Below are 18,753 nucleotides of genomic sequence, written 5' to 3'. Positions count from 1 at the left end.
TTTTTTTAAGTTTATTTTGAGAGCGCGAGCACACACACATACATGCGTGTGGGGGGGAGGGGCAGACAGCAAGAGAAAGAATCCCAAGTAGGCTCCACACTGTCAGCACAGACCCCGACACGGGGCTCGAACTCATGAACTGTGAGATCATGCCCTGAACTGAAACCAAGAGTTGGACACTCAACCAGCTGAGCCCCCCAGGTGCCCCAGAAGTCACTCTTAATGTCTTCTTTTACTTTTTAAATTTGTTTTAGAGAGAGAGAGGGCAAGCAGGAGAGGGGGCAGAGGGACACAGAGAGAGAGAATCTTAAGCAGGCTCCACGCTCAGTGCGTGGAGCCCAATGCAGGGCTCAATCCCACGACCCTGGGATCATGACCTAAACAGAAATCAAGAGTCAGATGCTCAACCAATTGAGCCACCCAGGGGCCCCTCATAGTCTCCTTAAAGATGAAGAGGTTGAGGTGGGAAGAGTTAAGTGACTTGCCCAAGCATACCCAGCTAGCGGAACCAGGAGCCCCGTGGTGGTCTGGCTGCTGCCCACATTCCTTTGAGGAGCTGGTGCTGCTCCAAGCTTTGATTCCACAGCAAGCAGAGCCCTGCCACCTGCACCCAGCCTGAAACCACGTTGCCTGTTAACCTAGTCCTAGGGGCCAGAGCACGGAGAGATGAGTCACTGCAAGCAGCTCCAACAAAGAGACCCCCTCTTCCCTAGCCAGCACACGGGCTGAGCCCTGGTTGCCAAGCAACAAGACATAACATATCTAAATACAACTAGGTCTCTTGCTGTAACAGTGAGGCCTGTTTCTTGCTTCTCCCTTTCACCCCTCCGCCTTCCTTCCAGTGTCTCCTGGGGCAGTAGGTTTGGTCCTCACGCTAACAGCTTCCAGACCAGAGTGAACGTGGACTACAGAGTGGATTCCTAGGGGTGGATGCTCTGCCTGGGCGATGAATTGGACAAGGCTGTGCAAGGCAGGGGGGAGGGAGGTGCAGAAGGTGTGGGCGATGGCAGCAGACAGGATGGGCTTTTACCATTCCAGCCAGGTAAGGGCGGTGGTGGTGCCAGGACATGACTTCCTGACACCGAACCAGGAGGATGGCAGAGGGAGGCTCCTCAGATGGGGGTGCGTGTCCATTTCCTTGGGGCTTCAGCTGTTCCAGGGCCCCCAGGGTGGTGACAGCCTCCTGTGTGGGTCTCGTGGCATCTCTTCTCGAACCTGTGCTTTTTTAATTCCATCTGGTTACTCGGTTTAGCTGCAGAATGTCTTAAGAGGGTGGCTCCCCTGGGAGGGCCTCTTGCCTACACACTGGCCTTGCTTATGCCAAAGACTGTGGACAGGGTAATAGTTATAATTTTAGGACTCCTCTTGTGGTCAGGCAATGAACTTGGTCTTTGTGTATATATCATCCTATTAACCCTTACAATGACAATGTAATGTATTATTTTTTATCAGTTTTATTAGGTTTGATTTACACACAATAAAAGACACCAATTTTACCTGTACAATTTGGTGAGTTCTGACTAAAGTATAACAATGTTGTGGGGCGCCTGGGTGGCGCAGTCGGTTAGGCGTCCGACTTCAGCCAGGTCACGATCTCGCGGTCCGGGAGTTCGAGCCCCGCATCGGGCTCTGGGCTGATGGCTCAGAGCCTGGAGCCTGTTTCCGATTCTGTGTGTCCCTCTCTCTCTGCCCCTCCCCCGTTCATGCTGTGTCTCTCTCTGTCCCAAAAATAAATAAACGTTGAAAAAAAAAAAAACATTTTAAAGTATAACAATGTTGTAACCAACATCACAGTGTTCACCACAGAACATTTCTGTCACCACTCTGCAGCCAATCCTCTACCCTTGACCTCTGGCAACCACTGACCACTATAGTCTTACCTTTCCTAGACTTTATTTCATTCATTCATTCATTCATTCATTCATTATTTGAGGGGGGGAGGAATGGGGGGGAGGGACAGGGAGGGAGAGGTAGAGAAAGAGAGGGAAAAAGGGGGAGAGGGAGGGAGAGGGAGAGGAGAAGGGGGAGGGAGAAGGGGAGGGAGAATCTTAAGCAGTCTTCATGCTCAGCATGGAGACCAAGTCAGGGCTTGATCCCAGGACCCTGAGATCACGACCTGAGCCAAAATCAAGAGTCAGATGTTCAACCAACTGAACCAGCAGACTCCCCTCTTAGACTTTCATTTACACGGAATAACAGAACATATAGTCCTTTGGTGACAGCCTTCTTTCACTTAGCATAATGCTTTTGAAACATTATCATTGTTCTGCTAACCAGTTAATGAATATTTGGGCTGTTTCCATTTTGGAGCTATTATGAAAAAAGCAGTAATGAACATATATGTACAAGACTTTGTGTGGACATGTGTGTTCATTTCTCCAGGAATGGAACTGCTGGTTCATTAAACAGATGAAAGATTGAAGCTCAGAGGGGTTAAGAAACTTGCTTGAGCTCATGCACCTTGGCAGAAATTCACAGCCAACGGCAGGTGGTCGCCCATAGGAAATATGTTTTGTTTTTTAATTTTTATATTTTAATTTTTTATTTTTTAGTTGAAAGTTCTTTGGCCAGTAATTACTGTAGTAGTGTGTATCTGGGCTGGATCCAGGTGTATTCAGGCTCCTGGCATAGGTAGACAGACACTAAGCACAAGTTGCTGAGTACACAGGGGCGTAGGTCACTCTCAGAAAGCATTAGCAGGTGACTTCCAGAAGCCTAAGTGGCAGGGTTGCAGGGTTTTTGTTTTGTAAAGATGTTTGCCAGGCTTCTCCACTGTAAAATTACTATTTTCTCTTTCTAATTAATTACTCGAGAGGGGAGACTTTGAGAGGAAGCATCCTGCTCTTCATCAAGCTTTCATCCACTGGTCTGAATATCCATTATGAATTTCTTGACTCCACCATTCCTTTTACATTTGTCATTGGCATTTTCCTATTAGGGAGAGCTTTCCCTTCTTCCCCATTTATGTTTAGATCAGTATGCCTCGTGGATTATTTTATTATATGGGAGATAATCCATAATTATCACTGTTTTAATGTTTAACATGTCCCAGATTTGACCAAATTCAGTCTCTTGAAGCTGGCTCCTATGTCCTTTTAACACATGCACAATGTCCCAGGCTTTCGTACTTCTGTGGCAGCCCCGGTCCCTTTTAGTGGAGAATGGCATTCAGAAACCAAGAATGGGGTGCTAGAGATACTCGTTATTGCTGGGCTGTCCCACTTACAGGCCTCCTCAGGCTACAGGGTTTCAAGGCAGTGGGGCTGGGTCAAAGGCAGGGCCATGACACTGGACTTGTAAGTGAGAGCTCAGCAAAACTGGGCAACATCAAGGGAATCTACAGTAGGTGCCAGGATGGGGAAACCCAGCCAAGTCAACCAGTCAATCAGTTTCTCTGCTCAGAAATATGTCTATAAATTTCATAAATTTAAAAACCTCTGGGGCAGGGGGAGGTAACACCTTTCAGCTTTTCTTCCTTTGGTGTGAATAACTTCCAGGGCAGAGAACACGAGAAGCTGGTTCTTAAGGAAGGTGGTGGAGGGTCAGGGAGAATGAGGGCAGGCATGGCAGGGGAAGAGTCTAGGGACTCCGGATGGTACACTGTGTCTCCAGTGGTGACAGAAAATTGCCCAAGTTCTCCTGCCACAAACCCTGTGCTATGCCCAAGGCTGATGGACCAGCTGGCTCACAAGAATCTGAGCCTTGAGTGAACTCCAGAATTAGAGGTGGGGGCTCATAACGTGGGACCACCATCTCAGAATTGGTCTCCCTGAAAATAACTACCTTCTGGTTGTTTTGGGGTACCCTCCATTCTGAAGTGGCTGCTGGTCTTACTGGGCAGGTGCGGTGCTAGGCCTCTCATGGGCAGCAGGTGGGGACAAGCCTGCCTGTTTGCAGTGGCTTTCTTTTCTTTTCTTTTTTGAGAGAGAAGGAGCATGTGTGCAGGTACACAAGAGGGGTGGGGGAGCACAAGTTGGGGAGGGTCAGAGAGAGAGGGAGAGAGAATCCTAAGCAAGACCAACATGGGGCTCGATCTCACAACCATGAGGTCATGACCTGAACCAAATCTAAGAGGCAGACTCTTAACTGACCAAGCCACCCAGGTGTCCCTCCAATGGTCTCCACATGCCTTGTCCCACTGGTGTCTCTCAGAATCCTGGGGCAGGATGCTCTTTTCTGTCTTCTAGATGAGGACACTGAGCAAGCCAGGCCAAGAGGAGCAGGCATCAGTCCCTGCCAACTCTAGTATTCATAATTTAGCCTGACCAGAGCCACCAGACCTGGCCATAGCAGGGTGGCCACTGAGGGCACAGGGAACCCCACGGAGACCGGTCTGAGCAACCTCAGCAGTCTGGAGGGGCTGAGGAGTCAGTGGCACTGCTGCCTTTCAGGATGCTGAACCTTCTCCAGTGCAGCTTCAGACAGGGTGGCCTATGGTGAAGAACCAGACCTTCAGATGAAGGACGTCAACCGTTTGAGCAGACTTGCAGGAACCAGCTGTGGAAGGAGCTAAACCACACTGGACTGATGGGTGTGGTGAGCCAGAAGGATGAAGGTGACTAACTCCTCACCGGTGTCTGCCGGTGAGTACCTGGGGGAGGGGCGGGTCCTGGAAACCAGTTCTGAGAGCAGACTGGGAAGGCCTGGAGGGAAGGAAGCCAGTGGTGTCACCACTGGTCAGGCTGAACCTGGAGGGCAGAGCCCCAGTGCTGGGAGGGGCAGCTGAAGGAAAGGCAGGGAGTGGTGCCCTGTGGCATTAGGCAATCAGGGAGGGGCTCTGGGACCTGGCTTTAGGGAGGGATCCTGAGACACCAGGCACTCGGCAGGGGTGGACGCATGACCTCCACTCAGGCCTGCTCCATGAGGAGTCCCAGCAGCCTGGTGACAGCAATCCCACCTTTCTTTGCTACTTTTTCCTTATATGCAGATGAGAATAATAATTCTGCTGACCTGTCTTTCTCAGGATGTTTGTGAAAAACACCTAATAAAACATGGTGCAGAGAGACAAGGAAAAAGAGGAATGGGAAGAGAAGAAAATATAAACAGGATAAAGGGAAGAAACAAGACACAAAGATCAGAAGCAAAGGTTGACCATTAGGGGGTGCTGCAGGGGGTAGAGGTCACCAGGAGGCCCCAAGCAAAAGGCCAACTTCTAAAAAACTGATTATTGTCAACAATTTGATATTTTAAAGGTGTATCTTTACTATAGTCTTAGAACGCACTAATTTAGTAAACCCATGTGATTTAAACATCTCTTGGTCCTTTTCCAAAACACGAAGTTCTCCCCCAATGGCAACCCATAATTTCCCCATATCATGGAAAGTGAGCTGGGACAAGGGCTAAGGGAATGTGAAAGGAATGAGTTGCACTTCTCAGATTTCCCTTAGCATCGGTATCTCATGTGATCTCTCATCCTGCCATAAACACCACGGGCAAAAAGAAATCCCTAACTGTTCTCTTGCAGCCAAGAAGCTGTCCTTAGCTCTCTATCCATTATATGAACATCTTTCACTGAAAAAAAAAAAAATTAGAGGGGTGCCTGGGTGGCTCAATCGGTTAAGTGTCTGACTCTTGATTTTGGCTCAGGTCATGATCTCACAGTTTGTGAGACTGAGCCCCATGTCCAGCTCTGTGCTGATGGCACGGAGCCTGCCTGGTATTCTCTCCCCCATCTCTCTCTGCCCCTCCCCCGGTCATGCTCGCTCACGCTCTCTCTCTCTCTCTCTCTCTCTCTCTCTCTCTCGGAAATAAATAAACTTAAAAAAATTAGAACAAGTTAAAATTTAAGTATACATACCAGCTATCAAATTTATGTTTGTAATTCAAGCAGAAAATAAAGTCAAACTACCATAAAATCTATCTAAAAACTTACCTAAAAACAAAAAAATACCAGCACAACAAAGATCTATGCAGGGAGGAAAGACTGAAGGAAACAGCTATAGAAGGAACAAGAGGGTTTTCTTCCTTGTGTTTTCCACATTTTCCATTAATATGTGTAACATAATGAGAAAATATATGACAAACGTAATTTTAAAGAAATATACCCAATAGCAACTGATAAAGGAAAGAATTAGGGATGACCAAGATCACAGAAAATTCAAGACCAACCTCTGTGGGAAATCTTATCATAGGACCTCTTTCCAAGGCTTTTGGAAAGCTTTTTGGGCAATCCCCAACAGCTGAAATCCCAGAAATGACTTTTCTTTGCTTGCAGAAGCACTGTGGACTTTTTATCAGGAGATTTACTTTACTAATATTACATTTTGCTTTTTGACAGAGCAAAGTGAGTGTCCACCCCAGGGGATCATGATGACAATAATAAAAATTAAAAAAAAAAAATAACAGACTTACCATGGATCATTTATATAGCCCACGGTCCTTCTCTGGCTCCCTAAATCCCAACTTTTCATGTGCTTCTCAGGGAAGACATGATTAGCTGCTATGCAACAGCCATCCATCCCTCAGCTCCCTGGTAACCTCTAGCCTGGGTTTGTGGCCAGACATGGTCTGGCAGTGTGCCCAGCCCTGGGGCACACCTCATGTGGGCTGTCCACATTATGGTAATGCTGACTCCTTTGCAGACACAGAAATGGAGCTGGCTCAGCTCTGGTCAATGAGATGCTCCTAGGACTAGGTTCAGCTACCAGTGACAGTGACTTACCCCTTTCTTATGTGAAAGTACAGAGTCCTGTGGTTCAGACCAGGATGGGGGTTCTGCTTCCACCAGTTCTTTGCACGGCCCCCTTGTTCTCCTTCTTCAAGATGATCTGTAAGGTATTCCAGGATGGAGAAAGGGATGAAGGCAGAGGGATCAAAGGGGTCAAAGCACTAGACTCTTGAGGAAGGGTCTCTCAAGAAGGTTCTTGGATGGACACTTCCACTGATTTCCCTTTTACTAGTATTTAGTTATATGACCACATTTAGTTGCAAGGGAGGTTGGGAAATAAACCCTTTATTATTGGGGGGGGGGCGTCTATTGCTCAGCTAAAATTCAATTGCCATGGAAAGAGGAGAATGAACTTGGGGGCACCATTAGCAGATTGTTAGCAAGAACAAAAGGGGTACTCTGCTGGAGGGCTGACGTGAGATTGTTCTTGATGAAGAGAATCCCAAACACATCTAGCCTCAGATTTTGGTTTCTAATGTTATTCTCCAATAGAAGGAAACAGGGCTCCTCGGAGAATGGCTGATTCTAGGACTGGGGCAAGAAACATTCAGGATGAGTCTGGCACATCTGGTAATGCCAGAAAGTTAGGAAGTACTAAAAAAGTAGGGGGAAAAAAAAGAAAGAAAAAAAGAAAATCTCATAATGATGAGACCCTCAGAGGATCACAGGAACCAGTGGAAAGAGCTCCTAATGGCCAAATCTGGAACAATTTGAGCAAAAAAAAAAAATAATGTTATATTGGATTACAACCTAAAGTATAAAATAAACATCTGTGAGCCCATATTAATATAAATAAATGATAGAATAGGTAATAACTGAGGGAGAAGAGACACATTTTCCATGGAGAATTCCAAGGAATTTACGTAGATATTCTGCACTCTAGGAGGTGAAGCATAACTCTCCACTCCTTAGGTGGGAGCACAGTGATTTCATTTCAGAGAATACAATATAGAAGTTGGGGGGGGGGAGAATAGAGAAACCTGGAAATGAGGCTTCAAACAGGCAATCAAGGTCAACCTTAACCTTTATAAATCACGTTGATGACAGGCTGTGATGAGAAGGGCACTTTACCCCTGTGATCTTCATCCCCAAATTCAAACCTTACTTTAATCATAAGAAACACATAAGACAAACCACAGTGGAGAAATATTCTACAAAATATCTGGCCACTACTTCTCAGAACTGTGAAGGTCATCAAAAACAAGGGACATTGTAACCAAGCGGAGCCTAAGGAGACAGGAGGACTAAGTGTAATGGGGGATCCTGGATGGCATTCTGACACAGAAAAGGGACATTAGGTAAAAATTATGGAAATCTGAATAAAGTATGGATTTTAGTTAATGATAAGGTATTAATATTGGTTCCCTAATCTGAAAAATGTATCAAATATTAATAATTGGGGAAATTGGGTGGGGCATATCTGGGAGCTGTCTGTACTATCCGCTCAATCTGTCTGTAAATCTAAACCTGTTTCCAAAGTTAAAAGCTGAGAGAGAAAGAGGGAGAGAGAATATGAATCCTTTCCCTTTCCTGAGTAGGAGGCCAAGATATTTGGAGGTGAGGGAGTCATCTTATGACTGTAGACATGACAATCACAGCCATAACCAATTATGGACCACTCTATTGGGTTTTTGTTATATAAAAAAATAAACTTCACTGTTGAAGCTGTTTTGGGCCAGGTGTCTGTCTTGTTCCTTGCAGCTGAATGCATCCCAACTGACACTCCTCAGGTCACTTTCACAGCCACCGCTGTAGTTTAGACCTTTATCTCCTTACTTAGGATTGTTAGCCTGCTTGAGCACTCTTCCTTCCTCATTTGGTTGCTCTCTTCCTCCTCTGGATTTACCCACTGGCTGCATCTCTCCAAACACCCTGAGGCCAGCAATTCTTGCCCTTTCCAGGACAAGGGCTGTTCTTCCAAGCTTGTGCAGACTTGAGTCCTGCCCGGAATGCCCATTCCTCCCTCCTCCATTCCAGCAAATAGCTACCCAGATGCAAGTTTCAGCTCACCGTGTGTGATGGGCAGGATTCTCCTATGTCCCTGAAGATCCACAGGTAAACATGGCCTGCGTGGTAAACATGGCCTGATACTGTGACTATAATGAGCCGTACCCCTATGATTAGATTGATTTCTAAGAACAGATTATCTTGCAGGGCCTGACCGAATCATATGAACTTTTAAAAAGCACAGAGTTTTCTCTGGCTGGTAACAAAAGAGGAAGTCAGAGATTCAACACGTGAGGGGGATTTGATTTTCAAGAAATTCTCTGTTGCTGGTGTTGAGGATGGAGGGGTCCCATGGCAAGGAATGCTGGTGGGCTCTAGAAGCTGATAGCAGGCCCTGGATGAATGCCTGGGAGGAAATGGGGGCCTCAATCCCACAACCACAAGGAACTGACTTCTGACAACAAGAATGAAGATGGAAACAGGTCTTCCTCCAGAGCCTCCAGATAAGAACTCAGCCCAGCTGATATCCTGATTTCAGCCTCATGATACCAAACACAGAACCCAGCCATGATGCTGTGCAAACTCTGACCTAGAGAGCTGTGAACTAATAGTAAATAGGTGCCACTAAGTCTGAGGCAGTTTATTATGCAGCAGTAGAAAATGAACACACCATGCCTCTTCTCTGAAGTCTTCCCTCATTCCTTATATACACCTGTGATGTCCTCCTCTCTGCTGCTGGGGCACCTCATACACAGCTCTGCTACAGGGCAAGTCGCTAAGTATTATACTGATCCACTTAGGGGTCTGCCCTCATCACACAATTCCAGAGTTCCCAAGAAGTGGTGGAAACTACAACTTTATCACTGCAATCTCAGGCACAGAGCAGAAAGGCAAAAAATACTGATTCAATGAGGATTTCATCAAGAAAAAAAAACCCCAGGATCCCTAATTTGTAATCATATACACTAAAATTGCCAAAGGTACCAAAGATTTATTGTCTAAGCCAGAGAAAAACTCACCAATGTAAAGAGAGAATGGAGAAAAAAGGTTAATATTCATGTAGGGTGTTTCTAAGGAACCAGATGTGAATGAAGTCCCCAGGTAAGTAGGTGAGGGAAGAAGTAAGCAGAAGTATGAGGAAAAATCTCTACATTACTTAGTAAACAGGTATTTATTGAATGTCTGCTATGTGGTCAGGCCAGGAAGTGTGGAAAACAATACAGGATTTAAACCCTGCTCTCAAAAATACTGAAAGCCTCCTTTCTGTGGCATACCATGCTTAGAATGTTAGAACCAAAACGAATTTTAAAGACCTTGATTTTATGCATACTTAAGCTTAAAAATCCTCTACTTTTTTTTAATGTTTATTTTTGAGAGGGGAGGGGGCAGAGAGAGAGGGAGACACAGAATCCGAAGCAGGCTCCAGGCTCTGAGCAATCAGCACAGAGCCCGATGCAGGGCTCCAACACAGGAACCGTGAGATCATGACCTGAGCTGAAGTCTGACATTTAACTGACTGAGCCACCCAGGCGCCCCCAGAATCCTCTACTTTTTAAACAAGTGGGAGCAAATGGATTTTCTATTGAGCTCCGTAGTTTTGAGGCCTTTTGGTATTGGCCCTTCTTTGCGTTGGCTGCCTAATTCTCTGCAGGACAGACGAACCATTCATTATCAGCTTAGCCTGATAGTCATTTAGGTTGTTCGGAGGTTTTCACTATTACAAACATCTGTCCAGTAGCAACTAAGCTCCCGCGCCTTTTACATCTCTGTGAAAGGGTCTATAATGACAATTCCAGGAAGGGGACCCAGATATTTTATGACACCACACCCTCTCCCGCAGTCCCTGCCCCACGGAAGCAGACTCCCTTGAGCAGCTAGGGCCTCCTGAGTTGGGGCAGTTGCCTACCTCTGGGCCTGGCGGGTGCAGCTCCCATCTCTCTCCGGGAGTGGAAATGTGGTCTGGAATAGGCAGGAAGGAGGTGGACTCCATAATGTACCCAGAAGCCAAGTAGATGCAGAGCGAGGTTAAAAAAAAAAAAAAAAAAAAGGCACAGGAAGTTGTTAAGGGGTACTTGAGAAAGAAGAGAGGGGGTGGAAAAGATACTTTCTGGTTTAGGGTGGCGTAGGCTAAAATCAGTCGGAATACATACAGGTTATTCACTCGCGATTAATTTGTTTTATCCTGTGGGCGATGGGGAACGAGGGAAGGATTCAGTGAAACAGAGTTAGGTTTCAGATTCTGCCACTTGATCTAGGGATGAGTGTCAATTCATCTCTCTGGGTTGTTTCCACATCTGTTAAAACTGGGGAAGTAGTATTTGCTGGGCCGACCCTAGAACGGTGACAGGAACTAAACAGAGAACGGCTGTAAAACTTAAAAGGCCGATCTGCGGGGAGGGGGTGGTGGTGGTGGTGGTTTACAGTTAGCTAACAAGCCGACAGTAATATCTAAAGTGCTTCAGAAAACAATTCTGCAGTGAAGTCCGAAAATTAAGAGGCTTTTCGCCTGCAGACGACATGCCACAGACTGAGTCGGTCGCAGCCTCTCCTTGCTCTGCTGCTCAGCGCCTGGCTCAAAGCCGACGCAGGAAACCCTCGCCCGGGTTTGCTTGGAAGTCTCGGGCGCCGAGGACTCCCGGAGGCGGAGGATGACGGTGCGCGTGCGCGTGCGCGTGCGCGTGCGCGTGCGCGTGCGCGTGCGCGTGCGCGTGCGCGTGCGCGTGCGCGTGCGCGTGCCACTCGGAGAAGGCGGCGGTGATCTAGGGGCGGGGCTGGCGCTGGGGCTGACCCGGACTGGGAATCCCCGCAATGCCTAACGGGTGGGGGCAGCGGAGCGTGCGTGGGCGCAGCCAGCCAGTGCGCAGGCGCGGGCACGCTCCCCTTGGCCTCCGCGCGGCGCTGTAGGCTGGGCGCGCGCCCGCGGCGGGTTCCGTTCCCGGCGGGCGGAGGGTTGTGCGCGCAGGAGCGAGCCGGCCGTGACGTGCGCCGCGCTACGCCCGACGTCACGGGTCCGTGTGTAGTGGCGGCCCGGCTGCCCTCAACGGCGGCGCCTGACGAAGGTGGTGCGGTCGCTGGGTGCGGCGTTCAGGGGTCGCGCGGCGTGCGGCGACAACCACGATTAGGACGACGATCGGGAGGCCGGGCACTTCCAGCCGCGGAGTCGCCGCTCCCGCCCCTTCTCCGGCCTCTGGCGGCGCCCGGCCCACGGCTTCCTCCTTTCCAGCCCAGCTTCGCGCGGGCCTCGGGGCCGCGGCGGCGAGAAGTACCTAAGGGCGCCGAGAGGCCCCGGCCGGCCGCGACGTTCCACGCGCCCGCCATCCCGCCCGGCGCGGGCTCCATGTGAAGGAGAGACTCGGCCCGCACCACACTCCTCGCGCGCCCCTCCGGCCCCCGGGGGCCCGCGGCCTCCCCCGACCGGGGGGGGGCGCGGTGACAGGCCGCGCGGGGGCGGAGGGGCGGGCTCGGAGGCAGCGGCGGCCCCTCCTCGGGCCTGCGGCTCCCTACGTCCCCGCGGAGCGGCCGGTACGTGCCTGTGTATGTGTGGGGCGGGGGCCGCGGGAAGGGGGCCGCAGCCCGCCTGTGAGCAGCTCCCCGGGCGGGGGGTTTCGCTGGGTGGTGGTCCCGCTCCAATTGGGCAGATCTCGGGGTCCCTGTATCCTGTCCTGGATCCCAGATCTGAGCGAAGTAGACTGCTGAGCTGGGTAGCTGTCAGACATGTACTCTGCAGGGATTTTAGAAGCAAGAGTGCATCTGGTCCCTTGGGAGAATCAGATATGTGCAGTAAGCGAAAAAGTGCTTGCCTTTGCACTGTCACATTGTGATTCTCTTTTGATTGGGGTTGATTCTTCCTTCTCGCTTTAGCTAGCACTAACTGCGCCGGGCAGTTGTCTTGCATTGTCTGACTTGGTCTTCTCAGCACAATGAGGTTGGTAGTGTCTCCCCATTTTACAGATAAAAGAATTGAGTCTCAGGGAGCTAGGGAATTTGCCCAAGGTCATGCAACTGGTAATCTGGGAAGCCTTGATTCCACTATGATGTCTTTTCCGTAGGAGTGTATTTTTGTGTCTTGAAAAAAAAATATGTGAGGAAAATGAGAAGAGCTGGAGAGTTTCTTCCTGGGAGTAATGTAGTTTACTTGCCTCTAACGTAGGCTGTTCGATGTGTTTTGCTGCAACCTAGCCAAATCGTTTTATTGCTTTTAAATAATTTTAAAAAGGCGCTGGGCACCTTCCCCTTTTTTTGCGGTAGGATTGAACAGAAAACAAATTTCACTCTTCTTAAGAGGAAATATAGTGAAGACTATTTGATACATATTAGAAGATGATAATTAAAAAAAGAAAATTGGTAACACTGCATGTTTCTTGAAAAGTTACAATGTTACTTGTGCAGTTTGTTCTTGACAAATACGGGGAACTCGCACTTGGGTTATTAGCTTGAGATTTCCTTATTGCAAAACTTGTTGCTGAATTATGTGGCAATGGCTGAACATACTTAGTAATTGGTGCAGTCTTATGCAATATTTCTGAGTTGAGTGTCAAAATTCAGTGTGTAGAATATCATAGAAACTTGTAATGGTGTGATTTTTTTCCCCCTTTCCTTTGTATGTGGTGACTGATCAATGTTTATAAACTAAAAATTCTCATTTTAGCTTTGGCCTGTATTATTTCTTTGATTATGGTTGGTGAATAAGAAAAGAGCCTTTACGTTTCTCTTTACAGAGCAAATATTGATAAATTCCTTTGAGTAGGTGAAGCTTCACGCACAGTTGCGAATGTTTGAGAAATGTACTGATGCCCAATTACAGTACTGTGTAATTTTATCCAGTGTATTTTCAGTTTGAAAAAATTTGTAGTTGAATGATTTTGTATTGTCTGTAGAGAAAAAGTTAAATTATAGAGTTGACAGTGGTTGGTTCATAGATTGAATTGTTATTTGGTTAAAATATAAACTATGTTGAGTCCTGTTGAATTATGTTGAGTGTGAGATCATTATAGAATCGTTATCTAGCTGTGATATCCATGTGTCTCTTTTGAAAGACTAGTTGTTAAAGGCTTATTTTTAAAAATTGGATTACATTATGTACTCAATCTTTTAAGCAGTGGTTTAGGTGAATCTTTCATTTTTAGTTCACCTTACTGCTACCAAAGCGGTAAACTATTTAATAGTTGCTGTATTAAACTGCAGTCATGTTTGATTCTTGACAGTTGCCACAGCTTTGATTTCAGGTTGATCTTTTCTCCCCTTCTAGAATTGGAGTTCACTGGGCTCCTCAACACACTCCCTCAACCTTTTATTATGAAAGTTTCAAGCATATGAGAAATTGCTAATCGTGAACATCCATACCATGACCCTTTAGATTCAATATTTGTTGACATCTTGCTGTATTTGCTTTATCTATAAATATGTGTGTATTATTTTTGGCTCAGCCATTTGAAACTAAGCTGTAAACATTATGGCACTTTCCCCCTAAATATGTCAGCATACATTTCCAAAGATGGACATTTCCTTACATAGCCAAAATACTATTACTGTCACTTTTTTTAGTTCATATTTTCTAATCAATAATTAGTTGATAGTTTCTTATTGGTAGTTCCTTAATGTAATCTAACATCATCCATACTTAAATCTATTTATACTGACTGGTCTTTTATGGTGTTTTACACCTAGCCACACCAAACCAAGATCCTATCAAGGTTTATTCACTGCATTTGGTTGTTAAGTCTCTTTGAGCTCTTCGAATCTAGAACAGTCTCACCTCTCCCTTTTAAAATGAGGTTGCTTTTTAAAAAGAGATCAAGCCAGTTGTCTTATAAAATGAGTCACATTTTCTTTGTCTGATTTTCCCCCCCTCTTATGGTGTCATTTAGTGTATTCAGTTTCCCTGTATTAGTTAACTGTAAGCTAGGTTTAAAGGCTTGATTAATTTAAAATTAAATATTTTGGGCAAGAATAACCCCTCAGTGATCCCGTGTACTGCATATTGCTTCCCATCAGGTCATATGTTGTCAGGTCCCATCATTTGTGATGCTGAGTTTGATCACTTGGTTATGGGGGTGAAGGTAAGGTCTATCTATTTTCCCCACTGCAGTTAGCAGTCTGTGTTTTAGCTTTTCTTAGCCAATATTTGTTGCACAGAAGTAAGCAGAAATATAATAAAGGAAGAATGGATTTATTAAAAAACATTTTGAGGGGTGCCTGGATGGCTCAGTCGGGCATCTGACTTCGGCTCAGGTCATGGTCTCATGGTTTGTGAGTTCGAGCCCCGCGTCAGGCTCTGGGTTGACAGCTCACAGCCTCGAGTCTGCTTTGGATTCTGTGTCTCCTCTCTCTCTCTCTCTATCCCTCCCCTGCTCTTGCTCTGTCTTTCTCTCTGTCTCTCTCAAAAATAGAACATTGAAAAATATTTAAAAAAACATTTTGAGAAAACTGTCTATTTTTATGGTGTAATGCAAGGAGCACTGGATTAAGTGTCAGAAGATCTAAATTCTAGTCCTAATACTACCACTATGTGAAGTTCAAGAATTATAATAGAATTATATGTTTTTTTAAAACTTCACTCAGTGTTCTCATTTCATAATGATCAAGTTAGTAAACATTTGTGAATTTCTGTTTTTTTAATTGAAGTATAATTGACATAGTATCCTATTAGTTTTAGGTGTATACCATAGTTATTTGATATTTTTATACATTACAGAATGTTCCCCACAGTAAGTCTAGTTACCATCTGTCGCCTTACAAAGTTATATTATTGGCTGTACTCTCTATGCTGTATATTACATTTCTATGACTTACTTTATGAATACTGTAATTTCTGATAATAAGGAGTGTTGGTTACATTTAGAGGGGAACCTCATTTTAATTAAGCCAGGTAGAAATAAATCAAGTGTATGTAATATGAGATTGAATTTATTTCCCAACTAATTGACATTTAGTGGGTTATTGGTTTATTTATTTTTAGGTTATTGTTTTAAAGAAGGTTTCATAATAGGATTTACTTAAGTAACACATTTTCTCATTAGAAATACGATTTAATTCATTAAACAGTTTATGTGAAGTTTTTCCACACGTAGGATGAACTATATATGGAAATAAAGAATCCTTTCCCTTATTCTCAAGGTGTTGTGTGAGGTATATCTCTGTATCTAGACACACATATACTTTTATAAGAAATGTGGCTGGGGGCGCCTGGGTGGCTGGGTTTAGTGTCCGACTTCAGCTCAGGTCATGGTCTCACAGTTTGTGGGTTTGAGCCCCACATGGGGCTTTGTGCTGACCGCCCAGAGCCTGCTTCGGATTCTGTTTTCCTCTCTCTCTCTCTCTCTCTCTCTCTGCCCCTGCCCCGCTCTCTTGCAAAAAGAAATAAACATTTAAAAAAAAAAAAAAGAAAGAAAGAAATGTGGCTGTATAATTTTGTGGTTTTTTTGCCTTGTATATCTCTGGGATTTATTGGGAACATTTGTTGACTGCATTTTTTTAAGGTGGTTAATCACGTATATGCTTTGTAACATATCTTGTTGTCTTTATAGTTACTTAACCCTTAGATTATTGCTTAATTTTGTTTGTTTGTTTGTTACACTTTGTCTTCCCAACTAACAGGTAGAATCTTTGGGAGCCCTTCCTCTAACTAACACATTGCCTTTCTTATAAGTGCTCAAGAGTGTTTTGTTTGAGATTCATAGTACCGTAAATTTTATAAGCACTATGTGGTTTATAAACTTCGGGAGTTTTTTCTAAAGGTAATTTTTCCCATTTGTGCAGTTAGTAATTTGTGTGGACTTTAGTAATTAATAATGACAAAGTAAAATAATTGTTTAAGATACGATTTTATCGGTATTCTTTGGATAATTCCCAGATTAGGTCCCCTCATCACTACTACTTCAGAATGCTTCTCAAGCCCACTGCACCTGCCTCTCTCTACCATCATACTCACCACATTGCTCTAGAATTATGTCTGTGTCCTCCACTGGGAAGTTAGCTCTTCAAGAACAGAGGCATTGTTGTGTTGATTTTGGGGCACCCAGCACCATGCCTGGAGCCAAATATTTATTGAAAGAGACTTGACAGAAGGGACCTCCTTTTTCAGTGTCCTAAGATTCTTAAAAGGTGGTGCCTACCAAATCGCTGATCATTCACAGAATGTTTCTTCTTTATTTATTGGTTGAGTTTTCTTTGTTCTCTTTTGTGGTATTGTTTATTTAGCAAACGTAAGCTATTTCTATATTCTATGCACTGATTTAGGTGCTACTTTAAAGATACTTATTCCCTATTAACAACCTAAGGAAGTAGTTATTATTATGCCCATATTACAGATTAGGAAATTGAACCACAGAGACAATAAGTAACTACCCATATTCACACTTTTTGTGCATGGTGGAGCTGGAACTTTAATGCAGGTAGTCTGACTTCACAATATGTGCTCTTAAGAATCGCACCATGCTGCCTCTCTGCTTTATCAGGGCAACCAGAAAATTGGAATTGCTTTACCAGAGTACTATTGGTACCTTTCATGGAGACCCAACTGTGTATCAGGATGGGGAAGGCACTTCAGAAGGCCTTGAAGAAGAGGTAGTACTTGAACTAAGTTAACAAAATTGGTAAACTTTACAGGTAAACTGATTGTGATTATAATATATTGAAAAAATTAAATATAGAAAAGATAAGGAAGCAAAAATTAGTAATCAGTTAAGAGTATATATTTGGGAGTCAGACCTGAATGGGAGTCCCAGCTGTGCTGTTCATCCTATCTATGCTTCACTTATCTGTAAAATAGCGAGAATAGTATGTAACTCATTGGTTTGTCATTAGGTTTAATGAAATAATATGTTTAGTACAGTGCTTCGCATATAAAAAGTGTTCAGTAAACATTGTCAGGTATTGTAAAAATTTCCCATAGTTCACTTAGGTCATGCCTATTTTGATGTTATAGAAGCCCTTCTATTTAATGTGATTAAGATTGGTGGGTCAGTTTAATTAAAAAAAATTAATATAAGGGGAATTAAGTGATACATTATTACTTTAATTTTTTTTTTTTTGAACACAGAGATGTAAACTAGTCTGAGTTAAAGTGATCCATCTGGAGTTGTATGGTTATTTCTCCGAGTCTTACAGCTTGTTCACCTATGCCCACTTTAACAACACTTTCTTTTTTTAAAAACTAGCCTTTGAGTCTTTCTAAACACTCAACTTCATTCTCATAGAGACAGTTTTCACATTCACAATTTCTTTGGGTTATATCATATTTAAACTGTATAACGAGCACGTAAACACATTTGATTCTTGGTAAATTGATGGGTGCAGAAATGTACTGGTTTGGTAAAAGATAAATTTAACATTGCATGTTCAACATTTTATCCGAAGGCTTTATTTATTTATTTATTTATTTATTTATTTATTTTCAGAGGGAGCAAGCCAGGGAGGGTCAGAGAGAGAGAAATCCCAAGCAGGTTCCGCACTGTCAGCGTAGAGCCCGACATGGAGGCTCGAACTCACATTGTGAGATCATGACCTGAGCTGAAACCAAGAGTTGGATGTTTGACTGAGCCACCCAGGCGCCCCTTATCAAAAGGTTTTATAGGGAGAGTGGAGTGTTGGTTAATTTGCCAAGTTGGTTTGTTAAGGAGGTTAGATAAGAGAAATTATTGATACCTTGCCTTCTGAGTTTATGGATGTAGGTATTATGTAGATATTTAAACAAATAGCGAATGTAGATTGAAAGCTAAGAGTCATAATATCTCAATTTTATTTCAGTTCATTCTTTTTTTTTTATCTGTCCTTTGGTTTTTCTTTGTATTATGGTTCTTTGGCAATGTGTATAGTTTTTAGATTTCCATTCTCCATCTTACATATTTGTCATCATCTTTTAATGTTTTCATCTCTGTTATTTTACTTTGTGTTCCAGGAGAGCTGCTTGTGTTTGATCTCCATAGCCATATTGGCGGTTCTGCTCTTTTGCCCTCTACTGTGTTTTAAAAAAAATATTTTTCATCTCATGAATATTTTAATTCTGCAGTTGACTTCCTATTATCTTGGTAATCCTTGGTCTTTCCCATTTCTTTTTTTCCTCTTATCCTTGTTTTGCATTTCAGCCAGATCTCTCCTTTAGTTTTCTGTTTTTGTTTCATAAAGGTATATCTTCTGGC

At 44.4% G+C, this 18,753-nt stretch overlaps 1 protein-coding gene and 1 long non-coding RNA gene across 3 annotated transcripts in view; one reads left to right on the top strand and one right to left on the bottom strand.

The window, feature by feature from the left end:
- Window positions 1-1,659: 1,659 nt before the first annotated feature.
- On the bottom strand, window positions 1,660-10,606 carry LOC125173041 (uncharacterized). Its single transcript, XR_007154902.1, has 3 exons — window positions 10,521-10,606; window positions 6,662-6,767; window positions 1,660-1,718 (listed from the first exon to the last, which is right to left on the bottom strand). It is a non-coding gene; the product is annotated as an uncharacterized LOC125173041 (long non-coding RNA).
- A 960-nt stretch (window positions 10,607-11,566) lies between these two features.
- The window catches only part of MAP3K2 (mitogen-activated protein kinase kinase kinase 2), a 97,777-nt gene continuing 90,590 nt past the window's right edge, over window positions 11,567-18,753 (top strand). The window contains exon 1 of one of the 2 annotated variants that reach the window (XM_047869445.1): window positions 11,567-12,136. The gene's annotated coding sequence lies outside the window, so the exon portion shown is untranslated. The remainder of the gene's footprint in view (window positions 12,137-18,753) is intronic. The other variant, XM_047869444.1, reaches the window with a different exon arrangement.

Source organism: Prionailurus viverrinus, chromosome C1, assembly GCF_022837055.1.
Source record: "Prionailurus viverrinus isolate Anna chromosome C1, UM_Priviv_1.0, whole genome shotgun sequence".
Classification (NCBI taxonomy): domain Eukaryota; kingdom Metazoa; phylum Chordata; class Mammalia; order Carnivora; family Felidae; genus Prionailurus; species Prionailurus viverrinus.
This window is presented reverse-complemented; position numbering and strand designations above follow the sequence as displayed.